Source organism: Etheostoma spectabile, chromosome 21, assembly GCF_008692095.1.
Source record: "Etheostoma spectabile isolate EspeVRDwgs_2016 chromosome 21, UIUC_Espe_1.0, whole genome shotgun sequence".
Taxonomy (NCBI): domain Eukaryota; kingdom Metazoa; phylum Chordata; class Actinopteri; order Perciformes; family Percidae; genus Etheostoma; species Etheostoma spectabile.
The window spans coordinates 3,462,594-3,486,493 of NC_045753.1; the positions used below are offsets into that span (position 1 = coordinate 3,462,594).

The 23,900-nt window shown below is 41.4% G+C and overlaps 1 long non-coding RNA gene across 1 annotated transcript; it reads left to right on the top strand.

The window, feature by feature from the left end:
• The first annotated feature begins 10,219 nt into the window (after positions 1–10,219).
• On the top strand, positions 10,220–22,998 carry LOC116671715 (uncharacterized). The gene is made up of 4 exons (XR_004327337.1): positions 10,220–10,376; positions 11,858–11,863; positions 15,262–15,268; positions 22,989–22,998. It is a non-coding gene; the product is annotated as an uncharacterized LOC116671715 (long non-coding RNA).
• The last annotated feature ends 902 nt before the right edge of the window (positions 22,999–23,900 follow it).

The window sequence follows — 23,900 nt, forward strand, 5'->3', positions numbered from 1 at the left end:
TAGATTTCTTTATTGTAAGTGGTGATATTGGTCAGATGCAACATAGTAAGATCTCTTTAATTTGACCATAATTAATGTTCAAATTATGATGCCAAAACCTGATTACTGACAAATAGTGGATTTTGATCTTGGTTTCCACAAGGTAAGTAGGCTACTGGAACATTGATGAATTAAAGAGCTAGATAAAAAAGATAATGCTGGAGGAAGATAGCAGCAAAATGGATTATTGCATAACCTGCCCAAAAGTTACTCATCTACATGGAATATAACTGATCCATAAAGTATTAAAACATTTTAATTCAATTCAATTTTATTTATAGTATCAAATCATCAAGAGTTATCTCAAGACACTTTACACATAGAGTAGGTCCAGACCACACTCTATAATTTACAAAGACCCAACAATTCCAGTAAAAAGAGCAAGAAACTAGTGCGACAGTGGCAAGGAAAAACTCCTTTTAGGAAGAAACCTCCGTGATGAGAAAATCTTCCTTTTAGGACTAGGGGTCCCCTAGCAAAAGAACAAACAACTACACCCATAATAAAAAAAAAAAAAATATATATATATATATATATATATATATAATTTTTTTTATAAATTGATTAGGCCCCTATTAATATAAACCTAATCCCTTTTATTAGAAATTAAATGTAATAAATTTTACAATTTGATTAGTAAGAGATAAACACATTATATGATTAAAATCTGCCGATTTGGGCATGAGAGAGGCCTCTGACAATGATGAGTGAAGAGAGTTGTGGGAACTTTCAGTACAGACGTTCGCTAGGCATGGCACAAAAGCGCATTTTGAATTTCTTAATAAATCAACCATAGGCTAAACAGCCTAAAAGATCGAAAGCAGAAAACTCAGCACCTGTAACCGAAAGAAGCTAGCAGCACCCCTCCACCTCCATACTCCCAGAGCGACCTGCTAGCACCAGACCACCAGGCAGCTAATGTTGTTAGCTGAGCTAGCAGCACCTCTCCACCTCTACACTCCCAGAGCGACCTGCTAGCACCAGACGACCAGGCAGCTAACGTTGTTAGCCAAGCTAGCAGCACCTCTCCACTCCCAGAGCGACCTGCTAGCACCAGACCACCAGGCAGCTAATGTTGTTAGCTGAGCTAGCAGCACCTCTCCACCTCCACACTCCCAGAGCGACCTGCTAGCACCAGACGACCAGGCAGCTAACGTTGTTAGCCAAGCTAGCAGCACCTCTCCACCTCCACACTTCCAGGGCGACCTGCTAGCACCAGACCACCAGGCAGCTAATGTTGTTAGCCGAGCTAGCAGCACCTCTCCACCTCCACACTCCCTGAGGGACCTGCTAGCCATAGACGACGAGGGAGCTAATGTTGTTAGCCGAGCTAGCAGCACCCCTCCACCTCCACACTCCCAGAGCGACCTGCTAGCACCAGACGACCAGGCAGCTAAACGTTGTTAGCCAAGCTAGCAGCACCTCTCCACCTCTCCACTCCCAGAGCGACCTGCTAGCACCAGACCACCAGGCAGCTAATGTTGTTAGCTGAGCTAGTAGCACCTCTCCACCTCCACACTCCTAGAGCGACCTGCTAGCACCAGACGACCAGGCAGCTAATGTCGTTAGCCGAGCTAGCAGCACCTCTCGACCTCCACACTCCCTGAGGGACCTGCTAGCCATAGACGACGAGGGAGCTAATGTTGTTAGCCGAGCTAGCAGCACCTCTACCACCTCTACACTCCCTGAGCGACCTGCTAGCACCAGACCACCAGGCAGCTAATGCTGTTAGCCAAGCTAGCAGCACCAGGGCGGCCGCGGAGGGAACCTTAACAACGTCAACTCAGTGCTGCAGCCGCGGGGTCACACTTTTCCTGGTAGACGTTTTGGAGATGAGGATTTTTTGTGTTATAACCGCAGAACAAGGTAAGAATGCTGATTTATTATTATGCTGCTGCTGTGCAGTATATTGGCGTCAAATGTTTAGTAACAGTTCAACTGAAAATTATACGAATTATTGGAGATAATTGTGTTTTTACATGCGTGTAAAGCCTTTTTATTGGAAAACCAGAAAGAGGTTGCACCTATATTTAATTATCCCACCGTATTGTTATAAAATGATTAGGCGCTGTTAAGAACTTTCGATACATACGGCCCAATATCTTTATGCCTTAAATTTGCTATTGCCGTGCTACTAACACTTAAGGCTGCATTTCTCTATTTCAATGTTTGTGTCAGAACTGACTGGCTTGCTTCACTTTCATTTGATTTAATATAATTCAGTGCTGTGTTTAGTGGCTCTGTTTTATAACTTGTAGTAGGCCTAGTCTGTGCCATTGTCGCAGCCGTGTGCCTGTATCCTGCCTTACCCGTGCCTACTTGGTTCTGTCTTGTATTATGGACTTTATTCTTGTTTTTTTGCTTGTGGAGCGTGTAGCCTACATGTGTTCCAGTTTTATTATCCAAGCCTGTTTTGACACCACAAAGTGCCTTGTTTTAATAAAGAGATATTTTGTCTTTATCTTGACAGTATGGGTAAGAAAGAAATGTATGTAGCAGGGTACTGCAGGGTGTTACAGGACTTAGCAGGGCACTGCAGAGCGTAGCAGGGCGTAGCAGGACATAAGGAAAAGACATAAGGACTCCGGGGGATAAGCTCCCCAGAGCTAGGTTAGTAACAAGCATTTCTGGGACATGGATGGACACAGATGACTATATTGACCATTCAGCCATTAGTTATGTCTTACACATATTGTATTGTATGTATTATAAGAATTATTTACTGTGCAGTTATATTGAAATGGTGTGACTCCCCACTTCAGATACAGGACACAGATACTGGGTAGGATGACCAACAGGCATAAGTGTGCAAAACTAGTAGTCCTATGAGTGTCCTTGTCCATGGGCCAGAATTTGGGAATGGACTGCTAAGTGGCTTCCTAAGCCCCCCCTGCTGCGTGCACAGAGGAGGTGAGACTGTCTCAGTGGTGGAGTCTGTCCCCCCTGTCTTTTGGATCTCCATGAACGCTGTGAGGATGAATGAGCCTCAGCGTTTGCTCTGCTCTCTGTCCTCGCTGCTGCTCGTCTGCGGAGCCCGTCTGCCCGTCTCTACTACTCTCCGTCATCCTCAGCCTTCTCCCCTCTCCCCTCTTCTTTCCGCTTTCAACAAGTGAAGAGGCACAATTAACATTGTGAGGCGGAAAGTTGATTTTAGAATGGTTTGAACGCCATGTGAAGTGAGCTGATGAGATGAAAAGAAAGGAAAGAAAGGTGTATTTTAAAAGGCAGTGCCAGAGGCTAAGATGAGTCACCCTATTCTCCCTAACGCACTGGGCCCAATGGGGTCTCGCACACACATTTTCTGCCTCTCCCACACACCGTTGCTCTGCTCTACAGTCCTACTGTCATCCACGCATGGGTGCACACACTTAAATGCTGCACTCAGCCTGTCAACTGCACAAAGTGCTGTTGTGGCGCTGACTGAGTCGTCATTTGCAGCATGACCAAATGTAATCTAATGATGCTCCACATGACCATGAAGCACAAAATTTTACATCTGCCCGAGTCCCTTTTATTAGCAAAAACGAGCTCCTCCCACTCTTGTAGCTTTTATTTTCAGCCACATTCAACCGTGACTATCATTCTGTTGAGTCTAATCCTCAAGCAGTACTTTGGGCTGTAAATTATGTAACACAGAGGCAGGCAATTATTCCTCAATTTTACCTCTATAAATCGTGGAAAGTAGCATCACATCACGTGTAGTTCTGCATTTCCCCACGAGGAAGTGGTGGAGGTATGGCGATAGATGTTCTGAACGCTGCCAGTCGTCAGGCCGACTGGGGTTCAGAGCAGTCACTAATGTATCCACTCATTTGAACCCTGGATGCCGTCACCATGTTGAGATGTTCTCTGACCCGTCCTGAGGCACTGTACGCTGTCACAGATACACGCAGCGGATGACGCAGACTGGTCATAGGCAACGCATGCCCTTCATAATGCCTGGCTTTGAAGCAGTCATGGTTCAGGGTGAAAAAGTCAAATCTGCACTCCTGCTTTCTTTGGTATTTAGAGCCTTCCAGGCCTGTCTGAGGATGGTGTGGGGTTTTTACGGTCTTTGCCTTCACACTGAGGTGTGGCTGCGGCCTGTAGGGAGCACTACTCTGTTGGCAGTTGGACTAGAAGAGAAGAAAACAAGCTCTCTCTTTACCTTAGCCCTGCAGAGCCTGGAGAACACTCCTCCCAGCCAAACATTGTGTGTGTGTGTGTGTGTTGTGTGTGTGTGTGTGTGTGTGTGTGTGTGTGTGTACCTGGCCTTCCTTTCTGCCCCTTTTCCCTCCATCCTCCTGCCCACCATTTCAACTTCCGGTGCCCTTGTTGAGTCTTCTTTCCTCGGTCAGAGAATATTGTGGGAGATATTTGACCAATCAGTCAGAGGATCTAGATCAACCTCAGCACTTGACCAATCGCTGACACTCTAGCTATTGTAGGCCTGTCAGGTTTGGATTTCTCTATGTCAAAGTGGGACTGTAAGACAGATAATCTGTATTTAGTATGAGGGTTGTGTCTTTTTAATGTACTGAAAATAGGAATAAGTATGTAAGCTAGGCAGCCAAACAAAATAACAGTATGATCTTATGATATTAACATGATATTAAGACTTACTAGCTCATATGTCTAATCCGAAAAATGCTTTTATTTTCTGTCTTCTACATGGGGCTCAGTGTGTGTGGACTTGGCTTGGGATCCGGTTCCAGTTCCTGTAAGGTGTGTGGTCCGGCAGCTGGAGAGATGCCAGACCACCTCTTTGGCACTGCCATGGTGCCCTTGAGTAAGGCACTAAACCCCCAAATTGCACCACCTGTGCTACCCCCCTGAATTGCATGTGTGTGTGTGTTTTGGGTGCTTAAAGAGGGGGGGCTGCGTAATATACTTTTCAACTGCCAATTACCTTGTGTTGATTGTGTGGACAAATGTCAAGAGTAAAGTAAGTAAAAAAATCAGGATGCTGACTTTTTATAGCTTTATACTTAATGTTGAGCACAATATGAAAACCTTTTTACAAAGTTCTCATTTTAGCTGAAAACAGTTTTATGTTTGCCTGCTGAGTCATAGTGAGTCCTTACTTAATTGATTGGGCAGTGGGCCAATCGCCTTATATTAAAGTGTAACTACGTATCTACTATTTTCCTATGGTTTTGTGTCTAAGTGAATGATTTAACCCTCATGTTGTCCTCGGGTCAAATTAACCCGTTTTCCTATAAATTAGGTTTATTGACCAGAAATTCCAAAAATTACTGTAAAACTAAAGTTAATAAATTAGTGTTACGTATTGAAAACGTCAAAAAAAGTGACAAACACTGAAAAAAAGCAGCAAAAGTGTTGAAAAATGGTCAAAATTGTCAAAAAGTGTTGATTTTCGGGAAGACAACACAAGGGTTAAACAACAATCTTTGACACTGGTCCAGTATTAAGGGGGGTCGCTGCAGTCAGCAGAAACAAGCTAAGTTAATAGGGCAACTGTCCAGCTTGTCAGGCTCAGATTAATATTCTAAAAAATTATATAAACATAGCGTTCTTTTTTACTACTAGGGCCCTATCTTGCACCCGGCACAGCTCAAAGCCCGTTACAAGTGTGTTTTCTAGTTTTCAGTGGTCAATATTCCCCGTCCAGCGCTCACGCTGTTAAATAGCAAATGCACCTGCGCCCATCTTTGCCCCCATGGGCATGCTGGTCATGCATGGAGGTGTGTTCAGGTGCATTCTGGGCGTATTGCTATCTTGATGCAGCCGGAAGTGATCGCGCCATTGACCAACAATAACCTGGTCTAAAGTCAATAACGCAGAATTTCAGTGTTATTTTCAATGTTAGTAAAATCAGCTTATGCAATGCGTGCGCACACTATGCTTGTTACACACACAGGGAAGCGCAGCAGCACACAAACATGTAAAAGATGAAAAATAAAAATATTGCTTTGCAAATCGGCCATCACAATAGCCATGCGCCAAGGTACCAATGCGCCTGGCTTTTAAAGGGAATGGGAGATGACGCTCTGATTGGTTTATTGCATGTTACGCCCAAAACACACCTATAAGTTACTGAAGACACTAAATACAACCCTTTTGAACCATGCACCTGGCGCATGGACCCTTTTTTCCGCCGTTAAACTAGCAAAAGTGGATTTGGACACGCAGGTAGCACAGGCTAGCAGAGTCAGCAGGAGGTTAGCATTTTACGGAGCTGAAGGAGAAGCAACTGGAGAGGTGTGCATCTTCTAGAACAGTGATTCCCAAAGTGGGGGTCGGGACCCAGAGGGGGGTCGCGAGCCAGAGATGGGGGGTCGCGAGTTGATTTCCAGAAATAAAATAAAAACTTAAAAACGATTAGAAATAGCATATGTTAGCCATGATTTTAACACAAGATAAAACTAGTGGCTAAATTTAAAATACAACCAAGCAAATAAATAAACAGAGAACAGCTCTTTTGATTTTTCTTTCTTTCCAAGTAGTGGTCTCCAACATTAAACCAAGATTAGACTTGCTGTGCTCCAATCATATTGCACATCCATCTCATTAGGTGAGATTAAGTTCAAATTAAAGTAATGAGTAAATTACTGTAGAATAATGTCATGGCTGTTGTGTTATTTTGTGTTGTCAATATGCTCGTGTTTGGATACGCCTATAGTGCATGCACGGTTGCGCGCAATGTTTATATACGTTTATAGTGGGGGGGTCGCAAGTCACTTGCACCGCTACTTTGGGGGTCGTGGGCTGAAAGTTTTGGGAACCCCTGTTCTAGAACACGTGTCAAACTCGAGGCCTGTGGGCCAAATCTGGCCCCTAGCAACTTTTTATCCTGCCCACATATCAATGTAGGTCAATACATTGTTATTCTTCATCTTTCTAAATCTTAATGTGGACCAAACTATAAGTAAGAAGACTATTCGAGACAATAACACAGTCAAAAATATGAAAAATGACAGATTAAATATAAACATGCCAGTAAGCTATACATGTCTGGTGCTTGATGTGATTCTCGTTTGCCAGCGTGGCCCTTAGTGAAATTAGTTCTGGTGACATACACGTGAATTATGATTGAAATTCCTCCAATTTCTATCAAAAGAATTATGAGATTGTCAAAACTGTAAGAAAGAAGCTGTGGTATCTGTTGGATTAATAAATAACCTCCAACACTGGCTTTGAGGCAGGAACATGTTGTATACTATTTGAATCCATCGCTAACAGAGCATCTACAGCCCAGAGCAAATGCTTTGCACAACTATGACCCACAGAAACACACTGAACTCAAATCAGCATTTGAGAAAAGAAAAGTGTGTTATTGACCCGTTTGTGGGTCCAAAAACTCATTGTTTACGTGAACTGCTCCGAGGGTTGGCGGTTGGTTAGGAGCAGCTCTGCTGACAGTGATAGCTAACATCTGAGCCAATGTTCATTCAAGGCCTCGATGTCCTGACTCTGGAGCTAAAGTAAGAGGAGCCACTGGCCTCAGGTTCACCATGACCCAGTTCTGTCTGTACGGAGCCAGGACAGTGGTGGAGGAGAGCAGGAGGACTGGAGATGAGACGGACGGGTGACATAAGACACTGGCTGAGGAGAAAGGAAGTTTGAATGGACTATAGAGTTTAGCAGAGTTTACTGTCTGGCCTTTACACACATGTACTGAATAAGCAATGTAAATTGTTTTTGTTACTGTAATAGTTTTTTTCAAACTTGCAACTGCGGTTTCCTCTTTTGAAAAATGATAGCCAGTGTCTGTGTCCAATGCACTTTTTGTCAATAAAACCGAGGAGACTTTTTCCACCTGGAGATTTTTTAACTTCTTTGCTTTGACCTGTTCAACCATCTGTGGTTGAAACATTATCTCAGTTGTTACGTACAAAACTGCAAGCTAGCTGGTAGTCCTGGCATACACGTGTCCCCTTTATGTATCCAATATTAAGTATGCATATTCTGCAAAGCCAAAACCCTCTTTTTAACTCAGACCACAATACACCTAATCTCCCTCTTATAAATTGGTTTTTAAGTCAAATAAACCAAAACATAAGACTGTTAATGTGTGGACAGATGATTCCATTGATACACTAAAGGGGGGTTTTATGTGTACAGACTGGTCTATATTTCATGCACTAGTGCACGATGATGCTGCTGAAACAACCGATTGAATAGAATTCTGCTCTGGCGATGTGGTACACAAGACATTTTTTATTGTTTACCCTAACAATAAAAGAGATAAAAAAACAAAATAAATTGGAAAAAGCAAGCCTTCACAGACAAAGACAAAACAGCACTGTCAATCGAAAAGAGCTCAAACTGCTTCTCAGGAACACAAAAGAACAACATACACTCAAAAAAACCCAGCACATTACGTCATTTAAACAGGGAAACATTTTTACACTCAAAATTATTTAGTAGATGTCAAAGCTTTGAAATCAAGTAAAACAAGCCATAAATAATGAGTTGAGTTTAGTAATATATGTAATCATGTCTGAATGAATTGATTTAGTACAATTACCAAATAGTATTAAATATATGTAATTGAAAAAATGAGGAAACCAGATAGAAAACATTAGCAGAAGGCAAAGAAGAAAGTGAGTAGATACAACTGAAACCAGTGAAATTCAGGTAGGATATAACTGAATACTTGCCTATGATTTATTTAAAATGTGTTCTACTGACTTATTTCTTTTACTCCATTTACTACATTGCACAGGAGTTTTCTACTTGATTTCAGTAAATGTTAACGTAAAAAAAATGTACGTAAAAAAAGTATGACCAAGATTTCACAAAACATGACAATTTGATTTGACATTTGCCAGAAAGACAAACCAAAATAGGGTTGCTGCTTCAGATTTGAGGTACTGTATATTAAAATGTCTAATATAAGGAAAAACAGCTGATTTAAGCTCTGCATGCACATGTGAAACACCAGCAGCAACATCACTGACAGCGATATAAGCAAAAAATAAGCATAAGGTGCATTGGAGCAAGACATTTTGGCAAAACCTGAGAATTTGGCCACTTTTCTCAAAGAACTGGAGCCAACTGAATCATTCACAACAAATTGCGCTTTTTATGTTCATTTAACCCACTGACAAACGTCTTACCACTTATAACCTATTCACAATGTTGCTAGACACTTATAACAATCTGAACCTGTTAGATGCAAAATCATCACTCCGGCCATTTCAATTAATTACACTCAAAAAAAAAGTTATGTTTTAGCGTTCTACCTTTACACAACACGGCACCATCTGCAGAACGGGTGAGACATAAATTTTACACACATGTACTTTGAATAAAATATAATGATAAAAGGACAACCCAGAGTCATGTTTTAAAAAGGGATAAACAACTAAATGGCCAAGGGATAAAGAACTTGTATGACATGGAAAAATAAAACCCAGGTTCAAAAATCATGGAATTACCCTTTGAGTAACTTCACATCAAAATTATGATTACTGCTTAAAATCCCAATCCGTAAAATAAGGCAAAATTAAAATCATCCCCACTATTGACTCACTCTTCTGTCATCTGTGTTGGAGTGCTTTTTAAAGATTCCTCTATTTCTAACAATTCCCAATACTTTGAACTTAAAATGAACTTAAAATGCATTAAAGTCGTTTGTTGGGAAACGGCCTGTAAACTTCAAACTTGTAAAATCAAATGCTTAACGGCTTATAAATGAAAAGAAATAGAAAAAAGGCTTATTAATGCAAGGTGTAAATGAGTGACAACACATTGAAATCTGTCCAACACTGTGAGCCTGACCACACCTGGAGATCGTCGGATTAAACGGAGCTTTAGATTTTCCAAGTTTCTGCCCAGAACCTCAATAATATCAGTCTTTCATCGCATTCCAAACACGGCTCCGTTGGTATGAGTCACGTATGTTCTCAGCGACTACATGACCACATTGTTTCTTAGTCTTTGCACCTTTGCTGAAAGGTTTCCAGAATCCACTTCCACAATTTTGAAATACCTCATAAAATGTATTTAAGAATTTTGGGGTATTTCAGATCAAAGCATTGGTCAGTCAGAGCAGGTAATCTTCAAATTGTCTGAACCGGCTGAAACCCGGGGTTAGTCTAGTTAGTTGACCAATGAACAGACTATTTGACTATCGAACCAGAATTAGTCTCAGGACATGCTATTTACTAACAACTCAAAATCGTTAGAAAGAGAACATGACTGACGTTAACTGTTACTTGCTAAAGGAGCGTGTCGGTGGCCGCCGCGTTAGCCTTTCAGCGAACACAAGCCCGGAATCATTGTTTGCTGATTCAAGCTTATTAATAGCATCATATCGTTACAAATTCACCCATTATAGTATTTTTCTAATACCAAACGGAATGTTTTATATTTGATCCACCTCGGATACAGTGGAACCTTCGCTGACGATCCCAACATCATGGACCTGTCCCCTTTCATTCCAGACCAGGTCCCCATCCATCCCTTTGTGGTGCCAGCTGTTCTTCCACAGCATTCTGCAGACTTTGTAAAAGGCAAGTGGTTAGAACAGGCAGGCAGGATATCACCAAAACAGAATCAAATCAATCACCAAAACAACAAAACCAATCAAATGTACAAAGATTGTATAGTAAGTTGTGTATTGTTTTAACTAGCTTTGGGTTGATTATTTCTGATATGTTCTTAATTTGTTCATGTGTTGGTAAATAAAAAACAAATAATAGTATCCAGGTAAATATAGGTTAGTCTATATGAATAAAGCTTGATTAACACATGACCAGAGCTATGTGAGGTCGCAGGGTTAATAGGCATTGAATTGTAGAAAATACAAAGTTACGGTTCATTTTGCTTTGTATTGTATTTAGGTTATGCAATGTTACGTATTAATAACATCAACATCACCCAACAGCCACACAAGTACTGTCTCATTTCAGTGGGTAGCTAGAGCTACATAATGGCTGTGTATTTCTAATAATAAGAGTTTAATCAGGCTTCTTTCTTTGGTTAAAGAACACAGAAAACACGCTAATGCATGCAACCCTCAAAGCCATCTATTAGACTCACCCCAAACTCCCTGATTAAGGCACTCACATCTTCACCAAGGTGAGCAATGAGACATCGGGTGACAACTTTTGTATGTTTTCCTAAATGACAAGACACACTATTCGCTCAGTGCACGTTATGGCCTGGAGAAATAGTAAAGAGCTGATATTATGCTCATTTCCAAGGTTAGTAATTGTATTTAGAGGTTATATCAGGATAGATTTACATGGTTTAATTGAGCCCAGCCTGACCTTCAGTACAAAGAGAGAAAGACCAACACATGCAAACGCATAACTGTTCTGTTCTTTTAGGGCCAGAGAAGGCACTGTTGAAATTCAAATGTTTCTTCTTCTTCTATTATTCAGTGTGCCGATGTGCTGCAATAGCAGCAATCGGCGCAATGACTTTTATTGCCCATACTTATTATTATTATTCCGCCAGATTTTTGTTCCACTACTAGTCCCGGAGCGTTGCCAACACGCGCACACAAAATACAACAAAACGTGTCTAATGATCCGGAATGGTGTGCTATGACTTTTCAACGAGATTTGACATCCAGCATAACTAAAAGACCAAATACGCCAAATAACTCACATTTATAAGTCACAATTTGCAAAATGAGTCAAAATTGCTTATACAAATGTCTTATTCATTACACAGTTATCATAATATATACAGTGTGCAAGGGGTGTGCTAGCAATCAAACAAAAAAATCACTAGTCATCATAGGGCTATTGGTGTAGCCTGATAAGGAGAGACAGAAAAATAAAGAGCAGTTATGCATAAGAAAAAAGAAAAGAAATTGCTTAAAGCTGTCTTGTTGTTTATTATGGTTCTTTTACATATATAGGTTGATGTATATAATAAAAGAACCATAATAAACAAAACATATACAGTATATAGATTTAAAAAAAAAATGAATATGCATAATTGGTCTTTACTTTTCTGTCTCTCCTTATCAGGCTACACCAATAAGCCTATGATGACTGGTGATTTATGTGCTTGCTTGCTAGCACACCCCTTGCATTCAGTAAGCTTGCATATTTACATTCCATTGACCTTGACTGGTATATCAATTTGCACTGCGGACTGTTTATTTACAGTACCAATTGTTTACATATACATCTGCAATACCGTACTTTAACTGCAATATGCAATTACTTTCCGCTGCACTTTAATTCGGATAGCTTCTGCCCAAACTTTAGTTGTACTATTTTAAATCATTGTTATACTGCTCATTTTAGCCTAATTTATTATATATGTCTATCTGTAAAAATTCTGTTTATAGTAATAGCCATCTGTACATATATCCACAGTGCACATTCACCTGTAAACTCTGTTATAGTAACAACCATCCGTATATTATGTTCATTGTACATATCTGTAAAAGTTCTATTTATAGTAATATCCACCTGTATATTACATTCAGTACATATCCAGCTGTAAATCTTGTTCACAATACTAGTCATCTACATATTATATTCATAGGACAAATCTATCCGTAAAAATTCTGTTTACAACAGTATTCATTTCTATATTTATTCAGTACATATCCATGTCCTGCACTTATGGAACCAGTGTATATCCTGCACTTACTGCTATTGCACTTCTGGTTAGACCCAAACTGCATTTCGTTGCCTTGTACCTGTACCTGTGTAATGACAATAAAGTTGAAGCTAATCTAATCTAATCTAATCTAATCTAATTCCAACCGAAAGTTGAGTTTAATTCTTATGTGTAGAAGGCAGAATTTAATGTTTGATGTTGAATGTTAGAGCAGCTATAGTAATAATAAATGTAGACATATAGGGCGCAGTTGTGACCAAAGTGTGACTCATACATGTGCACCTGTTAGTCAGCTGGTCAGTGTATGGAGTCTCTCTCCCTGCTTCATTTGCATGTTATGAGAGAAATGCATGATGGTTCTGAGATTGTTGCTGTGACGACGCGGAGGAGACATATGGCTCTTTCAGAGAATCCTCAGGGTGTCAGGATAGGTGGAAGCTCTCGCTGAGTGTATTTGTGTGTGTGTGTGCGCAAGGTTGGAAAACAAGAGTGAGAGAAATGTTTTGGTCTTTTTTTTATGTAGCCAAGCTTCCTGACACACATCAGAAATGCTCGCCTCCCCTCCTCTGTATTGGCAAACAGCAGCCCAGGAATTTATGATTAAGGATGCTTCACTCAAAAAGAAATCTCAGACAACGGAAGTGAAATGAAATGTTGCAGTCAAGGTGATTTGCGTGGGATGGAAATATATTTTAAATGACAGACACTGTTTGCTGCATTTGGACACAAAACAATGGCTTTCCTATGCATCTAAAACAGCACTGTCATTGTACGCCTCATGCTATTCGGTCTTAGCAAAACCCATATCATGAAAGTGCTTCTTTTATCATACAGACACATGCGTGCTGCTGTTGTTTTCCAAGTCCTCTGAGGGCAAAAATAACGTGAGGCCTGTGTTTGTGAGAAGGAACACGTGGCGCCCTCAGACTTCGAGAGCAGCTGGCAGCAGCATCAAACATTCATGAGAGAGTTGGAAAGACTGAAGGACAGCGTGGACCCAGGGATACGGAAAAAGAGGCCGAGAGTGCGAGCTAACAAAGGTTAATGGGACTTATCTGCATTAACACTGAGCTGCTGTTGTTTTTAACGGGCCGATGTTTGTGTGGTTGCGTTGGGTTTCGAGGTGACCAGTGCTGCTTCTGTTCAGTCCGTCCAGTCTGTAGCAGCTCAGTTCAATATAAGTGAGATACAGGCCGTCATTACAGTACTGCTGAGCAGCTGCTAGCCCATTTCCCATTTTCACTTTCAGTCAGTTGATGGGGAAAAACACACATCTAACAGCACCTTCAATTCTGCACATTGTGTTTTGAGTCTGGAAGCGTTGTAATGCACATGTAGTTGAGTGGTAGCAATTTCTCCTGAGACTAGACATAAGTGCATTTGGGAATGTTGCAGCTCTGATTGGTTCCAGTTTGAGGGCAGACAGGCGAACACGTCACATTGGTGGAAGCGGCGCAGACTGACCCGACCTCAACTACAAGGGCTACCAGAGAATTCCTCTGAAGGAATGATGAAAATAAAACCTTCTCTTCAATTGCCAGGTCTCATGAATTATTTTTATAGCTAGATCAAGGGTTGACATAAGTAGATATGAACCTGCATTGGCAAAGAAACTGGCAGTGGTTCTTTTTGAGAGCCGAAATAAAGGATGTTTGAGGCTTTTGGAGGGTGTCTTGTTGCAATAATGTGAATTCTGTGAGAAACACCCCATGCTGTGAGCATAATACGTGAAGGGTGCCCTTTCTTAGCAGCAAAAAAAAAAGAAAAAGAAGAAGAAAAGGTTTACTTTGGATGTGTGTTTGACTTTATTTGGCTCAGGATGACAAGGTAAGAGTGGAAACGTCTATGGTCTATTTTACTTGTTACTAATGTTAGCTTATTAACATTAGAAAGGTGTCAAACTAATTAAGTCAAAAGTAACTAAAATGTTTAAACAGCTTCCAACCAACTAACATCACCTGCACTTTGACTAGTGCTAACCAGTCTAGCATAGGGTGACCAGACGTCCCCGGTTTCCGGGGACAGTCCCCGGTTTTGGTGACCTGTCCCCGGCTGGATCTGTCCCCGGAAATGTCCCTGGTTTTTACTGTGACTGACAGACCCGAAAGTGGAATGAAAGAAAGAAAACATTGACCAAACGGATCCGATAGTCGCTCAAGACAAGCTCAGAGATTTTTTAGAAAGCCGTATTTTACGATGCTAAATCACTGATCATTTACATGGACTCTGGTGGGTTTAGCCAACGCAATTTCGCGGACTTTTATGTTTTAAAAAAAGATCTTAATCTTTAACAGAAAGGTCGACCGCCTTAGAAATCCTTTCCATAATGTTAACTGTTGGGGGAAACAGCTCCAGGTCTAGTGTCCCCGTTTTAAGTTTTACAAAAATAACAACATGACGTGTTTTGGAGGTAAATCCGCTTCTGAGCTGAAAATATCCCCGGATTTTGTCTGAGAAATCTGGTTACCTTCGTCTAGCATGGACTATATTTAGCCAAGTTTCAGTATTTCTTTCATTCCTATAGCTAAAACACTATTGGATCACTTTTTTGCAAGCTTTTGGGATTGACCATTTGCAGTTACCTGACAAACATTACATTAGTGCTACTTAATATCCTGTTCAGTACTATCATTTTGGTGGTGAAAAAATGCTGCAAGTGTAGAACCTTGCTTGTGAAAAAGGCATTAGTGTTACCGTTCTGGGAATGTGGAGCCAAATGCAGAGACAAGGCAGGCAGGAGAAAGGTTGAGATGAGGATTTATTACCTGAAAACCCAGGGCAAATACAAAAAGGATCCAAAAAGGCAAAAAACAAATTACACTAGGAGTACGAAATGAGGATGGCAAAAACTAAGTCCAAAATGAAGAAAAGGGAAAAAGCAGGATGACAAAACAAGAGCCCAGATACCTCAAGGAAGACCCACACAGGAACACAGAGACTGGGACACACTCGCAGGAACAACCACACACAAGGATCTGACCGGAGACAACACAGAGGTTAAATACAGGAGGTAACGAGCAAACAACAGGTAATACATCAGGTGAAACACATCAGGGCGGGGACGACATTCACAAAGGTGGGAAAACACAAGGCAGGAAGGAAAACCAGACAGGACGAGACAGAGGAACAGACTATCAAAATAAAACAGGAAACAGAACAGACACAAGAACCGGAAGTAACACTAAGAGACAAGGGAGGAAACTAGGAGCATAACAGAAAACAATAACAGAACCTCAAAACCAACATAAGCCATAACAGGACCCCTCCTCAAGGGACGGATCCCAGACGTCCCAAGAAAGTCCAACAAACAACGACCCAGTGACGGCGGGGCGGGGGGGGCTGGAGGGGAAAAAGAAAGCAACCCAAGTCCTAGACATGGGACTAGAACTCAGAGAACACAGGGCACTGTGGGTGTGTGGTCGCCTGCCAATCGGAAGGTTGGTGGTTCGATCCCTGGCCCTGCAGTCCCATGTTGAAGTGTCCTTGGGCAAGACACTGAACCCTGAGTTACTGCGCCATTGGTGGGTGTGTGTGTGTGTGTGTTTATCTGATGCAGGTGCGCCTGTCACACAGTGTCTGTATGTAACGCATGAATGAGTGTAAATGGGTCCTGTGCTATGTAAGAACAGTACATTTAGTAGGGAACAGAAACAGACTATCAAAATAAAACAGGAAACAGAACAGACACAAGACAGGAAGTGACATGAGGAAAACTAGGAGTATGACAGAACCTAGAAACCATAACAGTTAGTCTCCAATTTTCAAACATCCAACTTTTAAGTACTGCTGTCAGTTAAACACGATATTAACGACGTTAACGCAAACCCATTTTTATCGGCGTTCATTTTTTATTGCGATGAGATTAACGTTCTTTTTTTTGCCTAGCAAAACTTTGTAGTTTTTTCACATGCTGTCGCAACAACTAGTAACATTGGAAACTACAACACCACACCAGATCTAGCTAGACTAGATCTCCTTGCGTTCTCATAAGCAAACTTTAGTTTAACTGTCAGATATGATCTGAGAGCTTTCCCCTTTTAGAGCTTGGATCACTTGATATAATGTAAATATTCAGGATGTGTGGTTTGACTAAGATGAAACCCTTCAGAGCAGGGTTACAGCAACCTTGCAGTATTTCTCTCTCACCTGCCGCCTCTCCTCACATGAATGTGTTCCTTTTGTCTTAATCCTGTCGATGACATGAGAGGAAAAGGTCACTAGTTGAGTGTATAGCCACACTATTTTGGCTGCGGTGTGCCGGCCAGACTTTGATCAAGGGTGCCTTAAAAATAAAATCCGTGCCTTTGGATTCACAGGCCCAGTGAAGCGGGATTGAGGTCAGTTTGTGTGTTGTGTGTGTGTGTGTGTGTGTGTGTGTGTGTGTGTGTGTGTGTGTGTGTGTGTGTGTTGTGTGTGTGTGTGTGTGTGTGTGTGTGTTGCGCTTGTCTACATCTTAGAAAGTTAGGCGATTAGCCGCGTTAGTGTCTGTGCTAATACTGGCACATATCTGCCATTGATCCTCATCAGCCCATATGTTCCCAGAGAGGGACGCACAAACCAGGTAACGACCAGGTTAACACTGTGTGTATTTACGGTAATGTACCGCTATTTACAGTGTGGATCAGAGGTGATTTCTTTAACCCTTGTATTGTCTTCACTTTCGGGACCCTCTCATGTCCCTCGGGTCAAATTGACCCGTGACTTATTTGGGGTTTTAAAAATTCTGAAATCAAATTTTACTTAATCTACTAACAAATATTGTCTTTATCTCAATTTCAAACAATTGAGATAATGTCTTCAGGGAATGCAATCAGTCTCTACTAGAACACAATTAAAAATGGAATTGGGATTCGTTTTATGTAATAAGGTTATAATTCATGTTAAAAATCCACTATGGAAAAAATGTATACTTGAAATGGGTCAATTCGACCCGAATACCATATAAGGGTTAAGGCCGCAAGGGAAGCTTGGCTTCCCCTAAAATGTCAAAAAAATAATGGTTCAATTTGTGCTATTGTGTTAACATTTTATTGACTAAAAATGCATTAGAACACATTCATCTAGAAGACAACTTTGTTCAGAATCCGCTACATATAGCAGGTCAACTGACTTTCCTTCTCATACATTCCCGTAGCGTCCCATTTCCCTGATGAAGCCTGGCGTCCATGGACTTCAGTGGGGTGGCTTTGAACAGTTCTTTTACAGTGCTTTGAAACTAGACAAACTAGATAAATGCTGCGATTATGTCCCGCCCACGGACGCTCAGCGTCTCTGGGGGTGAATAGAGTATTGTACTAGCCTGAACTCTGGGCTTCTGTGTGATGGAGGGTCTGTTGAAAGGCTGTATCTCCTTTTGATTGACAGATTTGGTATTATAAAAAGTCGCTGAATCTATTCGAGCTCAGTTCCATTGCGGATTTTGCGAAGTGCTATTTCTTGGTAGATGCTTGGCGAAATTGCTAGCCTATTTTCATCATACATGTCATACAATTATCCACCACATTCCTTGTTTCAGTTTAACTTAATTCCCACATTTCCCCCTTTGAGTTTAATATCCTTTTTTTAGACTGTTTGTTCATTCATTCATACAGTAGGCTAGGCTAGTGTCGTAGGGGGTGAACTAGCCAGCTAGAAAACCGCACACAATGGCAGACAACGCTAATGATGTCGACCTGATTTTGGCAAAGCCATTGGAAAGTCTCCCTTACGAGGAATTACCCCAGGAACTTAGAATTAAACAGCAGGGCAGATCAACACCCTTGATTTAGTGTAAAATATACGGAAAAATACCTGGTCTGTATGCTCTTCTTAGAATAAGTCAATCCAGGGAAATTTGATGACAAGAGACGTGTTTCCAGAGGGGGCCTTCCAAAGTGTCCTGAAAAGCCATGACCATCACTTTGATTCAGGAAGACTGAGGTCTGAACTTCCTGCATCTGAAAGTAGGGCTGGGCGATATGGACCAAAAGTCATATCGCGATATATTTAGGCTGAATATCGATATACGATATATATCCCGATATTTTTTTCCGCAAATGTTTAGTCAAAGTCAAAGCCAAATATGAGATGTCACAAGTAGTTTTATTGAAACCAGCAATTTCAGTGAACAGTTGCAAAATCAAATGAATAAATAATTAACAGGTTTCTTCACCTGGTTCATAAATAAAAGCTCAGCTGTTTAAATAAAAATAAAATGTAAACATAAATACTGTATACATCAGGAGTACCTTTTTTGAAATGCTCACCGGTGTGATCCTGGGGGAAATAACTTGTTTGAAGACACGCTGTTTTCATCTCCCAGTCTTGAATGAAGTGAACTGTCACGCTCATGTGAGGCTCACATGTCCTGCTCGACCACGTATCGCTGGTCAACGCAAAATGAGTCCCGTTAGCGAGCCGCTCAGCAAGGCTCTGCCTGACTTCAGTCTACGTTAGTGGCATTGCTTCTCGTGCAAAGTAGTTGCGACTGGGGAGCTCATATCTGGGGTCCACCGTTTTCAGTAGCTTTTTGAATCCGACTTGTTCCACAGTTGCAACAGGGGCCATATCTTTAGCGATGTGATAGGACACGGCTTTAGTTATAGTACACCACTTGTCACTTTTCTTTTCATAAGGCACACGGCGGGTAAATGAAGTTTGCAGTGAACTTTGTTTCGGGGCTGGAGCTTTTTCAGGTTGTCGATGGCTTGCGGCTGGGGCTTCTGCAGCGCGCAGTTTCACAGACTCTTCGTATTGCAGTTTGTGCCACTGTTTTAGGTGGTGAAACAGATTTGTAGTGCTTCCACCCCTGGCTGTAATTTGTTTATGGCACTCCTTACATACAACGTGCATTTGTTGCTCATCTGACACTTGGAATCCGAAGCATCTCCAAATTACTGAGCCACTGCTTTTTCTTTTACTAACCAATTCATCCTCCGTACGCTCCGCAGACGTTGCTGCTTCCTCCATGTTTGTTAAAGAGTGTCTATTCCTGCCCCCTCCCCCCTCTGTGAGAAGGGGCGGGGGCGTGGGGAGCAGTGCAGAGAGCGCCAGGTCAGTTGCTTGCTTGGAGGATCACAGCGTAAATTTAAACTATATCGATATATGCGATATGGTCTAATTCCATATCTCATTAAAAAATATATCGATATATTTTTTATATCGATATATCGCCCAGCCCTATCTGAAAGTCCTGTAGTCAGACCAGGGTAACAGGGGAAAGCGGTGTGATTACTTGGTGTTCCTTAAAGAAATGGAGATGGACAGTGCAATGCCTCAGCTTTACAAACTGTTCTCATTAAAGGCCGAGAAAAGGAGCTTCAGTCCTACACCTCAAACACAATGGAAGAGAGAAAGAAAGCGACGGCATGGGGTGTGGGCAGACGAGAGCGATCAGAGCGGAGGAGACCTTAGCGGTGAAGATATCAAGTGAATGTTACAGTCAAATCACTGGAAAGACGAAGAAAAGACGCCAAGTTGGTACGACAGGGTCACACAGCATTTTCTTGAAAACTACAGTGGTGTGAAAAAGTGTTTGCCCCCTTCCTCATTTCCGGTTCCTTGGCATGTTTGTCACACTTAAGTGTTTCGGAACATCAAACCAATTTAAACAATAGTCAAGGACAACACAAGGAAACACAAAATGCAATTTGTAAATGAAGGTGTTTATTATTAAAGGTGAAAAAAAATCCAAACCATCATGGCCCTGTGTGAAAAAGTGATTGCCCCCTAAACCTAATAAATGGTTGGGCCACCCTTAGCAGCAACAACTGCAACCAAGCGTTTGCGATAACGTGCAATGAGGCTTTTACAGCGTCCTGGAGGAATTTTGGCCCACTCATCTGTGCAGAATTGTCCTAATTCAGTTACATTAGAGGGTTTTCGAGCATGAACGGCCTTTTTAAGGTCATACCACAACATCTCAATAGGATTCAGGTCAGGACTTTGGCTAGGCCACTCCAAAGTCTTCATTTTGTTTTTCTTCAGCCATTCAGTGGTGGACTTGCTGGTGTGTTTAGGATCATTGTCCTGCTGCAGAACCCAAGTTTGTTTCAGCTTGAGTACACAAACAGATGGTCGGACATTCTCCTTCAGGATCTCTTGGTAGACAGCAGAATTCATAGTTCCTTTTATCACGGCAAGTCTTCCAGGTCCTGAAGCAGCAAAACAGCCCCAGACCATCACACCACCACCACCATATTTTACTGTTGGTATAATGTTCTTTTTATGAAATGCAGTGTTCCTTCTACGCCAGATATACTTGGACACACACCTTCCAAAGAGTTCCACTTTTGTCTCATCGGTCCACAGAATGTTGTCCCAAAAGTCTTGGGGATCATCAAGATGTGTTGTGGAGAAATTGAGACGAGCTTTGATGTTGTTTTTGCTCAGCAGTGGTTTTCTCCTTGGAACTCTGCCATGCAGGCCATTTTTGCCCAGTCTTTTCCTGATGGTGGAGGCATGAACGCTGACCTTAACTGAGGCAAGTGAGGCCTGCAGTTCTTTGGACGTTGTTGTGGGGTCTTTTGTGACCTCTTGGATGAGTCGTCGCTGCGCTCTTGGGGTAATTTTGGGCGGCCGGCCACTCCTGGGAAGGTTCACCACTGTTCCATGTCTTCGCCATTTGTGGATAATGGCTTTCACTGTGGTTCGCTGGATTCCCAAAGCTTTGGAAATGGCTTTATAACCCTTTCCAGACTGATAGATCTCAATTACTTTCTTTCTCAATTGTTGCTGAATTTCTTTGGGTCTCGGCATGATGTGTAGCTTTTAAGGATCTTCTGGTGGACCTTACTGTGTCAAGCAGCTCCTATTTAAGTGATGCCTTGATTGTGAACAGGTGTGGCAATAATCAGGCCTGGGTGTGGCTAGAGAAATTGAACTCAGGTGTGGACAACCACAGTTATAGTATGTTTTAACAAGGGGGGCAATCACTTTTTCACACAGGGCCATGATGGTTTGGATTTTTTTTCACCTTTAATAATAAACACCTTCATTTACAAATTGCATTTTGTGTTTACTTGTGTTGTCCTTGACTATTGTTTAAATTGGTTTGATGTTCCGAAACACTTAAGTGTGACAAACATGCCAAGGAACCGGAAATGAGGAAAGGGGCAAACACTTTTTCACACCACTGTAACGTAGGGCATTATAAGATAGATAGATAGATAGATAGATAGATAGATAGATAGATAGATAGATAGATAGATATTGATTCCAAGAAAAATGGGAAATTACGGTGTTACAGCAGCACACGTATCAGTCACACAACACAGACTATAAATATGAATGAGATACTAGGAAAAATAAAAATACATACAATATACACTACCGGTCAAAAGTTTGGGGACACTTAGAAATTTCCATTGCACTCCATTATAGACAGAATACCAGCTGAGATCAGTTGCCTTGTTTTTTTTAACCAGGGCAGTAATCAGATTACATTATGTGCTGACATAATTGCAAATAGGTTTGCCAGTGTTTTTCTAGTTAGTTTTTTAAAATGATATCAGATTAGTAAACATAATGTGCCTTTGGATGATTGAATGAATGGTTGCTGATAATGGGTAATGTAGATACACTACCGGTCCTAAGTTTGGGGTCACTTAAAAATTTCCATACCACTCCATTATAGACAGAATACCAGCTGATCTGAGTGGGGGGGCTGATCTTTAATGCAATATCTACATTACCCATTATCAGCAACCATTCATTCAATCATCCAAAGGCACATTATGTTTACTAATCTGATATCATTTTAAAAAACTAACTAGAAAAACACTGGCAAACCTATTTGCAATTATGTCAGCACGTAATGTAATCTGAAAACTGCTGCCCTGGTTAAAAAAACAATGCAACTGATCTCAGCTGGGATTCTGTCTATAATGGAGTGCAATGGAAATTTCTAAGTGACCCCAAACTTTTGACCGGTAGTGTACATGAAATAATAATAACAGGAATGAAATAATAGAACAAATATTTGAACATATACAGGATGGGAAAACCAAAATGTGCAACTGCTTAAATAATATGCTAAAATGTAAATGAACCAATTGTGAAGGTTGCACTTAATGCAGTAGTCTGGGGTCTAAAAAGTCGCATCTAGCGCCCAGTGATGAGCTGTCGGAGTCTCTTTGAGAAAGAGCTCCTCTGTTGGAACAGTGTGGGGGGGGGGGGGGGGGGGAGGGTGGTCTGGGTTATCCATGATAGATAACAGTTTGTAAGTTTGTTAGTAAGCGTGTATAGAAATGGACAATTTTTATGATGTAGGCCAAAAATGACCTTCCCCTCTTTGAAAGCCCAGCAGCTGCCTGTGGTGTTGATGCTACTTTAGCTGGTCAGCCATGCATGGCACAGTACAGTAACAGGCCTAACGTTAATACTGGTCCTTGTTTGGTTGAGAGTCAGTGGTGGAATGTAAGTATATTTACAGTAAGTGACAATTTTGATTTACTTCACTTCCGTCTTTACTTTTCATGCCGCTTTCTACAAGGGAAATATTGTACTTTTTATTCCACTATAATAATCTGACAGGTTTAGTTACTTTACATGTTAAGGTTTTTGCACACATAACTCATGAAGTTCCTAAAATACGATGTTTCATTATAAAGTAAACTAACCAACAATATATACTATGGGCAAAAAAGTCCAGCTGAAATGATTAGCCAATTAAACACTTGTTGATTGACAGAACTGTTTTGATTGTTTCCAGTTTCTTAAATATGAGGATTTTTTTCCTTTGAGTACTTTTAACACATCAAGTACATTTTCCTGATGATACTTTCATGCTTTTACTTTCAATGTAGGACCTTTACTTGTAACAGAGTATTTTTTAAAAGTGGGGTATTCATACTTTTACTTAAGTAAAGGATCTGAATACTTCTTCCACTGCTGTACAGTAGCAAACTGTACTTTCATCATGTTGACAAATGCTCTTACAAGTCAGGTGTGACTGGGAAACAGGGTGTAGCATGGCCTGTATATATACAAAAAGTGTGTGTGTGTGTTGTGTGTGTGTGTGTGTGTGTGTTGTGTGTTGTGTGTGTGTGTGTGGTGTGTTGGGTGTGTGTGGTGTGTGTGTGTGGGTGTGTGTGAGCGAGCCGTGCTTTGCATATTAGTCCAGATGGTCAAGAAAGACTAGTGAGCCCTATCTGTCTGGCTGGCTGTGAAGCTGAGAGATTCTCTCTCTGCTTCCATCTGCTCGTGCTCAGTGAGTCTCCAACCCGCTGCAGTAGCAGGGCAGTTATTAGCCGGCTGGGTCTCAGGGACGACAGTAATTAAGAGATGAGATGGAATCGCGGGGTCCTCCAGGACTTGGCCGACTGCTGCAGCATCGGGGGCCTGCCTCA